We start from the raw sequence: 12,163 nt of genomic DNA on the forward strand, positions 1-12,163 counted from the left end.
TATTTTTGGAGAAATAAGCTTTTGCGGCGAAATTGGCTAAAAAAGTGGTTTTTGCGCTCGTGGGAGAAAATTACTATACGGACTCTCACTTTGGATAAGGGGTAACCTAATTACTAAGGGGTGACCCATTTCTAAGCATCTGCTAAAGGGATACCAGCACAGGATAGGGGGAGGTCACTTTCTTCTCAAATTCGAATGAAATTTTGGCGGGAAAAATATCCAGCAAAGAACCAAACTTTGGGTTGGATTTCGAAGGTGTTTTAGAGAGATTCAATCGCTGAAATTTGTTGGGCTGGACGTGATTGAGCATAACAGGCTTGGTATGTGCGCTGGAATCGATCAAATTGGGCTGGATAATCCAGAAAAAGGAAACAGAGTTTGAGTTTTGCACGGAAACTTTGTGGAATTATTTTAGGAATTCCAGGGAGACTAAAGGCGTGATATTGTTTCCTAAGGTGATATTCTATCTAAGGAAGAGATTCAGATGATTTGGAAGTCTTAGAAACGCTTAAGGAAATCGGCAGAGAAGATTATTGTCGTGGCTTGCACGAAAAGAAAAAGAGAGAATTAATCGCTATTTTTAGGTTTCTGAGCAGTATAAAAGGTGTGTTCGAGTTCCAGGGAACGGGACGAAGTTATTGGAACATTTTGGGGAAGTTTAGAACACCACAGAGTCAATAAATCGAAGTTGTAGGAAGTCGAGTTCTGCTGCTGCTGCTGAAGAACACGAAGAACATAAGGCTATAAAGGACAGTCGTTTCTTAGGGTCTTAAATTTCAAATCCTGTAACAGTCCATTAGTAACAATTATTTCAATTTGCAACAATTCCTTGTAACACTCGATCTGTAACAATTATAACTGTTACGATTAAGCTACTTTCATTCTTTTCTCACATACCTTCAATAAAAACACCTTTTGAGCCATGAGATATTATTTTGAGCGTGTTTTCACCATGAAGAGCTAAACCCCAACACTGGGATGACGGAGGAAGCCTAATATCATACTTGGGTAATTATATTTAATTCTTATATGACTTGTGCACTAATTAAAATTGAATTATGATTTTGATTAATTAGTTGTCATCTCGTTTGATGGGTCATGCTTGCTTAGATGTCTCACATCAAACTTGCACCGGCTACTACCAAAATCAGGCCAGTACTGAGGCCGATAACAGCTACAACACTACCTCTCTTCATCTTCGCTGTTGCACTTGAATCCAACTGCAGCACCTTCTTGTTAACCGGAAGCAACAACTCTTTCCATTCCCAGGTGTTTCCATTCATCATCGTCAATCACAATCATTGAAGAGTTCCACTGCATCAGCTTTCAGCTCCATATATCAACATTTGAACCCACGGTAAACAAATAATTTCGGCCACAACAACTGTTGGAATATTTTCAACACCGCTTACCAAAGGGGGGTCCTGGGGGGCATCGCCCCCTAGGCGAATAAAAACCTATTCCCAACAGGTGCAAAACCCTTTATAAATAGCTTCTCCCAGTTTCGTTTAAACATATAAGAAAAATCAATCTGTTTTCTCTGTTTCAAAAAGCATCATCAGAAATCAGAAATCTCTTTGTGTGTTCTTGATTGAATCAAGGGGTACAAACCTTGAATTCAGTTTTCGTTGCAGGGCTTTCATTGTATCCTGAAGGCAATATTTCGCATACCTGTTGTAATCGCCAATTGTTATTGGGAGGGTAGAAATATTTGTCTAAAAGAAATTTATACAAGCCTTGAAAGTTTTGGAGTGCAACACTTTCTTCTCTGATTCATTCATCCTTTGTGAAACCCAATTTTTTCCAACAACAACTCACAGTAAAACCCATTCAGCCAACACATGCGTTTGCACTTCTTATTGTGAAATCATCGCTGGCTAGCTTTGCTGCTCCATTCGATGACTATCATTAGCCCACTGACTTCGTATTCGACACTCATCTTCTTCCCTGTCAGACCGTCTACAATTACCACCTGCAACTATTCACCTCCTTCATTCACAATTCAATCTATACCCGATATTCTCATTACAGTCAACCTCCATTTCGACCAGATTTCAGTTCAAGTTCAGCCACCAGTTATCATGGCTCGTCGCTGTCGTATTCAGTCCACAACATCGTCTTCCACCGGTATCAGCAGCTTGCAAAAATCACCACTGCCACCAACAGTTCATCCATCATATCCATCTTCCTTGTACATAACTCGAACCACAATCCATGTATGTCGAGTACAGACCCAGCCATACTCCATCGACTGAACACCACTGCTTTCTAAGACTTTCGTGAACAACACCAACTTCTCTTTGTTTTGTTCTCGACTGCAGGCAAGGCACCAACATCACAGCTCTTCATAGCTATTTTTGCAGCACACAATTCAATCCTGTCTTCATTCTCTCCCTCAAAACCTTACTTCTCTGAAGACACTGAGATCTCCCACTTCTTCTTTCCCTGATTCCGGGTGAAAATGTTCACCAACAGATGTGAAAATGGCAGCTGCTTGAAACTCCAGTACTCCACTTCTGTTTTGTTAAGAAATGAGGTGATACTCCATATGTGGTGGGAGAATAAACCACATCTCACTATTCTTTTTTTGTCCGTAAAATGATGCAACCAAGCAGGTGGCTTGGGTGGTGAGCAACATGGTCATGCAAGGTAGACCACCATAGGCCCGGTCTCTTTTTTTTTTTTGGTGTGTTGAGCTTTGTTGTGGCAAACACCATTTGGCTCCTTGTTTAGCCATTTATTCTCGGGTGATCGAAATACGTCTGTACTTTCTACAAAAGCACTAAAATAGTGTCGTTAGCCAAAATATCGAGTCATAGCTAGTATAAATATAGGTATAAATTGTAGCACTTACGTGCTTATGAGGTTCTTCCTAGCAGAATTTCACGGGTTAGTGATAAATATTCAACTCACAGGCATCTGAGCATCGACTATGCCCTGATTAAAATTGTGCAAGTGTATTTAGCAATAATGCACGAGCCAGCATCTGAATGCACAAATGAGCATTTTAGAACACGAAGGAACGATGAACCTATGCAAAATAGGAAGAAAAATAATAATAATAAAATATTAGCAAAGGCGCCAGGGGACTGGGCTCACCAGCCGGTCAGTCACGATGTGACCAGCCCCATGCCCAATTTTATATTTTATTATTTTTCCCTGATCTCATGAAATTCTCTCATTTGAGCAAATCTCCTTCGTTTCAAGGAAACTCCCAGTCCCATGGTGTTTCCACACGTCAAAGAAATAACAAAATTAGGAAAAAGTGTCGCGGGACCAAGCCCACTACCCGGCCGGCCATGTCCTAGCCGTGGTCGGTCCCACACCTCACGGTTCCTTATTATTTTATTATTTCCCTCATCACATGAAAATTCCTTGATTTCATGATTTTTCCCTAAACCCATGAAAAATATTATAAAATTAGGGAAACCTTGGGACCGGGCTCTAGCCGGCCGGTCATGTCCTAGACGGTCCCACACACTCCTTATTTTATTATTATTATTATTTGTTTTGTTTTCCTCATTCCATGAAAACTCCCTGATTTCAACAAAATACCTCATTCCAAACTATTTTCAAACAATTGAGGGTTTGCTCAAACGACCATCAACTGGTCCCACGATCACCAAGGGCCGGTCACATGACCTCTTGGTCGGTCCCTCATCTTTTCATGGCCAGGTTTTACCACCTGTCTCTCACACGAGCATTATTTTAATAAATGATTAAACCATCATTGTCCTCAAGAGACTTTGGTATTTTTCTCATTCGAGCATCTGGGTATTACATGGTGGACTCATCATCCCATGTATCCTGTCCCTTCTTCGCTTTGCGGTTGGTTTTCAATAAATCATCAATTCATAAAATTATGGTTTTGAATCCAGAGCTCTGCAAAACATAATTCTGAGCAGATTCAAATACTGATAATTTTATGTTGATCCCATGATCAACACTTTTATTTATTATACTCGGCCCAACAGTCAGTTTCTTAAATTAATATTTTATTTGGTCCTACTACCAACAATTTAGCAATATTTGCTCAGACTAGCAATATTTGCTCGAACTGGCAATATTATTTGCTCGAAGTAGCAATATTTGCTCATATTAAGGAATATTGGTTCAACTATCAATATTCAAAAATTCAGCAACACGGTTTGCTGAGGTTATCAATATTTATTTGACAATGATATTTTTCCTCAGCAGGCATGTTCAATCCATGAGCCTCAGAACATTTGCAAATTATGTTCAACTCAGCAATATAAGGACTCATCGTCCCATAAATTCAGCAACTGACTCCACAATCACGAGACATCAATCGTGTCACATGGGGGGATATTAACTAGATTTTTGGCCTGGCGGTCTACGACACGTGTGTTTATGCACACGACGAGAATGTGAGCAAGTCGTGCAATCAGTTGGAAGAGTAAGCAAAGTAGTGGGTGGAAAATTAACCAAGTCTCGACATGATGAGTAACTGGTTTTGACATGATTTACCACTTCCCCACTCTCTGACTCCAGCAACTGTCACACTTCATGGGATCATGGTGTTTTCAATTTAGTAATATAAAAAAACCTCTGAATCCTGATTGAAGAGGACAAGGAATTTCTCGGCAAGTTCATACAGAGAATCTTTCGTCTACACGAATTCATCGCCAGAGCAATCACTATCAATTGAGTAAACTTGAATCATTCAGAACTTTCCTACGCTGAATTCACAACACACCGACAATCTCAGATCACCATTAATCCCGCACATTTCTCAGCTTCTCTCCTACAGATCAACCCATATTTTCTTGTAACCGAATTGACTCTGGAACGACCATTGTTCTTGGTTTAGGCCGGAGTCCTACAGATTGATCTCTCCAACTTAAAGAACTCCCTTCTTGCAGTGCATCTGTGTGAGGTTCAACATTTCGCTCGGTTCAAGGAGTCTCCTCACGGACGTCCCCTCAATTCCGTAAAAACCAGCAAATCGTTTTTCCCTATCTACAGATTGACGACCACAGTGGGAGATTAATCTCTCGGTTGCAATCTTTCAATTTCACAAGATGGCTGGTCTTAGGTCTGGGTTAGTTACAGGTTTCAATGCAAACGACGCTAGCACTAGCAATAACAACAATGAGGATATCCCGGAAACAATTCCGGCAACACTGACGGTGGTGATTTTACTCCTCCTCACGCTAACATGGAAGGTCATCCTCTGTTCGGCCGACACCCTGAGGAAGTCAGAGGAAACCCACCACCTACCATGAATGATCTCATCAAAGAGCAAAAAACTCTTGCAAAGAATCAAACTGATATGGATACAACACAGAAGGGGCTGTTTAATTATCTGAAGACTCTCACTGACAAGATGTCAGAGAAAACTCAAGAAAAAGTAAAGGAAAAGGAGAAATCCTCAGATGCTGATCCTGAGGTGGTTCCAATTCATACGGTGGATGACGACGAAGTCCGCAAAGCCGTAGACGATCCATCAGCAAAGGAACCATCAAATTTCATTACTCGGGAAGATTTGAGTGCCTTTTGGAGAACCAGGGAAAGGATAAGACATCATATGTCCATCGTCACCAGCCTCCATATCCTGCCGCTACGCAAAGGATCCCTCTTTCGAAAGGTTATACTTCTCCGACCTTCACTCTGTATGATGGAACTGGCAATGCTCGAGAACATGTCTCTCGTTTCCTGGAAGCCTTGGGTGAACATGAACACAACCATGTTGTTCGCCTCAAGGAATTCTCAAAATCTTTGAACGACAGGTGATGGTATTTTTCAATGATGTTGTAGTAAAAGGTTCGTTGAGACTTGTGAAGGAAGATTTTTTTAGACTTAATTTTTATAAATAAAAATAACAAACTCAATTAAAAAGTGTTGTAAAAATTATGGAGAGACCGGAGCTAGGATTCCACCATTGGTCGATATTAGTGATTTAATAAAACAATAATTATGCAACTCAACATTCAAATTGATTCTAATAGTATTGCCTAGACATGTAGATTTCCAAAAGAATAGATGTTAATCCAAGCATAGAATATCAAAACATTAAAGAAAGCATATTCTATCAAGAGAAAATACACCTAACTAATAAAAATCATATAATCAGTTTTGAGTTCAATGCAAAAATCGTAATAGAGTTCTTATAATTAATTAAAATAAAAATATATCACTTTTACCGAAACAACAACTTCCTCCATCGCCCCAAGGATTGTGTTTAGCTCATCATGTTGTTGGAAACACACTCAAAAATCATTATTATTGCTCAAAGGGTGTTTACAAATGATGAAAAGGGAAAAATAATTCAAAACCGGGTTTCTAACAATTTTATTTGTTACAAACCAAAGAACGATACAGAGGATGTGTCACTGTTACTGTTGCTCTAAGACCCACGCTTCTGTGTCGCAAACTCTGTAGCAAATAAGTCTGTCTTGCTTGTGTCGCTGTCACTGTAGCATGAACGACAGTGCATGTGGGTCAATGTTCTTCGTGTTCTTCACAACAGCAGAAATGGAGGTTTCTGCAGATTGATTTTTCGACTCTGTGGTGCTCTATTCTATCCCCCAACTCTCCATCCTCTCTCTGATGACAGCTGATCTCTTTAAACTCGACATGCCCATGAAATCTTCGAGAATATCTTCAATTAATTCATTATTCTTCACGACAGTAACATGAGAATAATTTCCCTGTTTAGGTTCTTTACGCGTCTTCTGGCAATAAAACTCTCCTTATTTAAATCTTACACGCTCTAAACACGTTTCCCATTCAAGTGGAACACCTAACAACTCGTGCCATCCTCAGTTGAACTCGGGAAAGAAGAAGGAAAACCCGAGACTCTCTGTTTCTTCAAACTCAACGTTCTAACCAAACACAATAGATTCCAACACACGTACCATCCCTGTTAAGTCGTAACAGGATAATCACACCCCAATCCAATGAAAAAACTCCGACCAAAGCCTTCCCAAATCACTTCCAGCAATTCCGATAATAACACCCAATACTTGACATGTATCACTCAAATCAGTGATTCCAGCCAATTCTGTTTGAAACGAACTCCATTAGCATCCCTATTGATCCCATTGGAACAACCCAAATCAATTTCAGGGTTTAAGTCTCTATAAAACCGATCCAAAAAGAAAACCCTAATTCTGTCAGAAGAGAACCAGTTTTCCCGCCAAAGCACATTATTTGAATTCTTGAAGATGACCTTCCCTTATCCTCTGATGGGGTTCCATTAGTACTGCCCTGGGAATGTGATGCCCCTTAGTAATTGAGGTGCCCCTTAGTAATTCTTTCGGGGTCCAAATAGCACTTTTTGAGCAACTTTTCTAAACAAGTGTATTTCTCCAAAAACACCTATACAAACATAAAAACACCATAATAAGTACAAAATCAAGCACTAACAATAGAGACACTGAGGATAATTCGGACACAAAAATGTGTCTATCAAATACCCCCAAACTTATTATTTGCTAGTCCTCGAGCAAATTTATTCTAGAAAAGAAAATTCAAACTCACTAGGTGGCCCTAGTGACCGAGTTATAGTCTCGGGAGGGTTTACCAGAGGTGTACCCACAAAACCTTTACTCCAGACCCTAGCTATCTACGCAGAACCTTAGAAAGCACTAAAGAATCTCCTTCGTTGGCATACTTATTGACTACAGGAGGAAGTCCCCTGATGCGAAATTCCAATTGTTGTACACGAGTTTGCACTCAAGCATACTAAAATTCATATAAAGTGACAGAGCTCTACTCAGATAGTTTCTGGACATCATAAACCGGAGTCAACCAATCACATGGATGGATTAAGAAGATGGATGTAGAGAAAAACGTGGATGATGTTGACTAAGGTGAACCTATCCTAATGGACTGAGATACTGGTCTGGACTAATATCAACACACTGGCATATACAAGGGAACCAGTGGTCGATAATCCTAACTCAAGGTTAACTCAGCTGGCATATACAAGGGTACCAGTGGTCGACTTTATTGTATTTATTCCGGTTGGTCAGGTGGTCTGGTCTCAATTTTTTTTTATTTTTTTTAATCTCAGTCACTCTATTTCACCCTAGCAATGGTAAAAAGAAAAAATAAGAACTGATCAGGATTCTTTCGATGTTTCCATCACGAGGATATGGTGAAACTACCATGTTTTTTTTCTAACACCTGAGCTCTGTGCTTTTATGAATAGACTCTTCTAGATGTTTCCATCTAATCAGATTGGTTCCTCAACTCCTACAACCAAAATGCTTCCATCCACTTAGATTGGTCAGTGCCATCCTTAATAAACATAAATTTCTAGGCTTTGGAGTTTATTTATTGCAGCTAACAAAAAGTTTCTTCCCCACCCCCAAACTTAAATTAACATTGTCCTCAATGTTCTAAAAATGAAATTAAAAGCATGAACAAGGAGAAACTGTTACCACTTGAGGAAAAGAAACAAGGAAGGATATTACCGTGTCGCATGAGCGCGGATGCCTCCCACTAAATGCTAAATTTAAAGTCTTTAGCTAGACATCAAATACCTCAAAAAGGATTGTCACCTTCCAAAGTCGTACCAATAGTCGAAACAATTGTGGGTCCACAAGACCAAATAGAGCTAACACAAATATGAGACAACAACACTAGTTCAGAAAAATGAATAGAAGGAGCACATCCTCGTCCAAGGTTTCTGTCAAGACAACTGGGTTTATCTGGGTAGCATAATTGAGCTTCTTATGTGTATCTTGATTAATAGATTCATCCGAAAAACGGGTCTCTAATACCTAAGTTACCTCCTGGACAGCATCAGGTGGATCGAGTTGCGGAGTCTGAATAAACTCAAGTGATATCTCAGATGCACAAAGCTCGAGTCCCAAGTTAGGGACTCTAATTAGGGATACGTGACAATCATAAGAACCATCACTACCCCCAAACTTAGGGTTTTCACTACTCACAGACAAACAACTATTGCTTGAATTTCCGGATCTTCAGAGTCCTTAAAATACTCAAGAGATTCTTCCAATTCTCCACCCCCAATCTTATGGTTATCATTACTCTCAGAAAGACCTAACTGATGGATCGATAGACCGACTTTGTTTTACCGCAAGTGCACGGTGTCAAAAATAGCATACAACAGCAAGCACGGTTCGTTGCCTCAAGGAGTGCGAAAACTACTACAAATTAATATCAAGACCGAACTAACCAAAATTCAATATTTCAGAGATGTTGTATTAAGAAAATAAGATGTCAAGTAAAATAAAGCAAATTTATAATGATATGTGATCAAGGAAGTAGAAATATTAGGGTTACGGAATCCGTTGTAGGCTAAAGTTTCACTTATGTCTCTCACAAAGGTCTCATTTAACTCATGAACAATAGCAAACCTATCTATCGAAACACGGAAGATATTTCAATTAAGAACAGTAGATAAGGATTATCAAGAGGATACGTTTGTTCTCAACCTAGAAGGTAGAAATCCTGAGCACTAATCATACAAGGCATAAGTAGTCAAAGGATTATCATAAATCATTTATCACCAAGGTTCTATATGGATGTTGTTCAAGAATTCAACTATGAAATATACATGGCATAAAACATGAAAAACTCATTATACAAACAACCCAATTTTGAGAAACACAAACATTACGTTAAGCTTTTATTTTTGAAACCATTGTTTGAGAACACAAGTAAATTCAACCTACAAGTTCATCTTTCACCCTAATGAGGAGTTTAGCTAGACATGGTTTTCTTAAAAGCCATCAAAAATAATATAGATAATAACAAGTAAAGCATATGAATTGCAGAAAGCAAAATAGCAAAACCTAGTTTCTTCCCTGATTACCGTCCCCCTTTTCTTCTCCTCATTCCTTCCTTAAATAGCACTCTAGTTCTTCTCTTGTATTGGTGACAGCGACCACCAAATCCCAGTCCAATCACAACCTCCACTTTCTTAATTCAGGCCCTTCCAAAGTCAGGCCATAGCATCCAACTCCGGCCACAGTCTGCACCTCCTTGTTCACAGCCATGACCATGACAACATCACCTTCCTTTCTTGTTCACCTCCAAGACCTTAATCTTTCCTTCTCAATCAAACTCCAACCACACAAACTGAACCCCATCTGTAATGGTTGTACCAGTGCAAATATTAGTAGCACCATCTCAGCAACCACGCCGTTGACGCTGCATTTATTCAGACCGAGAACTTTCGATTAACTCCAACTTGAGACTGCATACAGACCCTCAAATTCGTTGATGTTGTTGACCCCTTTCTGCAGTGAATTTTAGTCTTGAAACTTCATATTCATTTACATTTCACAATACCCAAAAATCACCATTAGCCAATACCAAATTAGGTCAAAATCCATCTCCATTCTTTGATTGAAGCTTACACGTTTACCTCCTTGTACGAATTGAAACAAAACTGCAAGTAATCAACCACCGAGAAACCCCCAGCTTCCATTCCATTAACATCAAACCTATTCAGCTAACTTCATTGCCTACTGGAACGTTGCTGCTGTTAATCTCTTCTTGTTCGGACCAAAATTCACAGTAAGGACCCTTCAATACTTTAAACCACAGATCCACTAAACAAGTACTCATCATCATTTAACTTCGAACCCCCAAAACTCAGACCTAATTCGCTATAAAGACCACTAGAAAATCGAGAACCCCATACATCAACAACAAATTGATTGAGAAGAGATGCCTTGAGCATCACCAGTTCACAATCGAACTCATTCTGCAGGCGTTAAGTCAAGTCAATTGAATCACCGCTCTTGCCTTTGCACTCCGAAAATCCCCAAATTTCTGTAGCTACAATTCCTGTATTCTTGCCTCAAATCCCCTTCTTTGAAATTGATTAGCTCCACCAAAATTAGGTCAACAACCCATTTCCATTTCCATTACAGAACCTCACAGATCTGTCTTGCTGCTGCTTTGCTTCTCGGGTGAGAAATGAATGTTTCATTTTTTGACAAAGACGAGAAGATGATGATAAGAAAATGTGGTGCATAAGCAGCCACACCTTGTGTTCTTCTTAGACCCACTCATGCGGCTCACATGCTTGGTATAGTGACATTTCTTCCTTCCATTGAACTGCAGCCGTGGCAGTCAAATGATGCAGCTAAGCAAGTGGTTCGAGCCATGAGCAGCATGGGCATACAAGGCAGATCACTATAGGCCTTATCTCTTTTGGTGCCTTGGGCTTTGTTTTCGGAAACGCCATTCATATCCTTGTTTAGCCAATTATTCTCCGGGTGAACAGATTCAATTGTAATTCCTGTAATTGAATTAAAACAATATTATTAGATAAATATCGAGACCTAGCTAGTATAAATGTGAGTATAAAAGTGTCGCATTTGCGTGCTTATCAGATTCCCCCACACTTATATTTGCTAGTCCCGAGAAAAACAAAACAAAAATCCGCTTTACAGCTGGATAATATAGGAGATAGGGGTACCCGCTCAACAGCTGGTCATGTTATACAAAAGAAAATTTTTTAAGACCCGCTCAACAGCTGGTCATGTCTTCACAAAATTGATCCCTTTTTTCTTTATACTTTTTTTTTTTTGAAGAATATTTATAACGAAATTAAATGCCTACCAAAAATCTATACATACTTAAGCACTCCCCCATACTTGAACTTTACATTGTCCTCAATGTAATTGAGTCATCCAACGTAGAGTTAAGGTGGGAAACTCTAAGGCAAATGAAAATAGAAGATAGAGTGAAGGGAACAAAACTGATGGGTTGATTCCCACGAAGCGAACAATATTTGTTCCCTGCTTGCGCGCAACAAGTAGTCTCAAACAAAGTGAAGATTGATGCATAACAGCAACCTGCCAGCATATATGTAAAGCCTGAAAAGTTGGGGATCAACCCAACACACAAAGTCCACTAAAAAGAGGATCATACAACAATAAGGATTAAATCCCACAGTAACAAACAAATTGATATCAACCCTGCAATTAAAAGGACTATAATTCCAACCTTCCCATCTGGTCATATGAAACAACTCAGATATAAGCATAACATGCAAACGATGTTTAGACACGTCAACACTTGTATTATACCCTAAATTTGCCCTAAGCATGTTAAAGTAACTCCACCGGACACATTACTTTCACTAGAGATCAGTAGCGGCAATGTACTAAAATTTTCAGCAAGCATGAGATAATCGGAGTTGGCATCAATATCT

General features: G+C 39.4%; 1 long non-coding RNA gene across 1 annotated transcript; it reads right to left on the bottom strand.

Annotated features, from left to right (window-relative positions):
- Positions 1 to 9,591: 9,591 nt before the first annotated feature.
- On the bottom strand, positions 9,592 to 10,994 carry LOC113331116. Its single transcript, XR_003350705.1, has 2 exons — positions 10,364 to 10,994; positions 9,592 to 9,974 (listed from the first exon to the last, which is right to left on the bottom strand). It is a non-coding gene; the product is annotated as an uncharacterized LOC113331116 (long non-coding RNA).
- Between the last annotated feature and the right edge of the window lie 1,169 nt (positions 10,995 to 12,163).

This window comes from Papaver somniferum, unplaced genomic scaffold (genome assembly GCF_003573695.1).
Source record: "Papaver somniferum cultivar HN1 unplaced genomic scaffold, ASM357369v1 unplaced-scaffold_125, whole genome shotgun sequence".
NCBI classification, from domain to species: domain Eukaryota; kingdom Viridiplantae; phylum Streptophyta; class Magnoliopsida; order Ranunculales; family Papaveraceae; genus Papaver; species Papaver somniferum.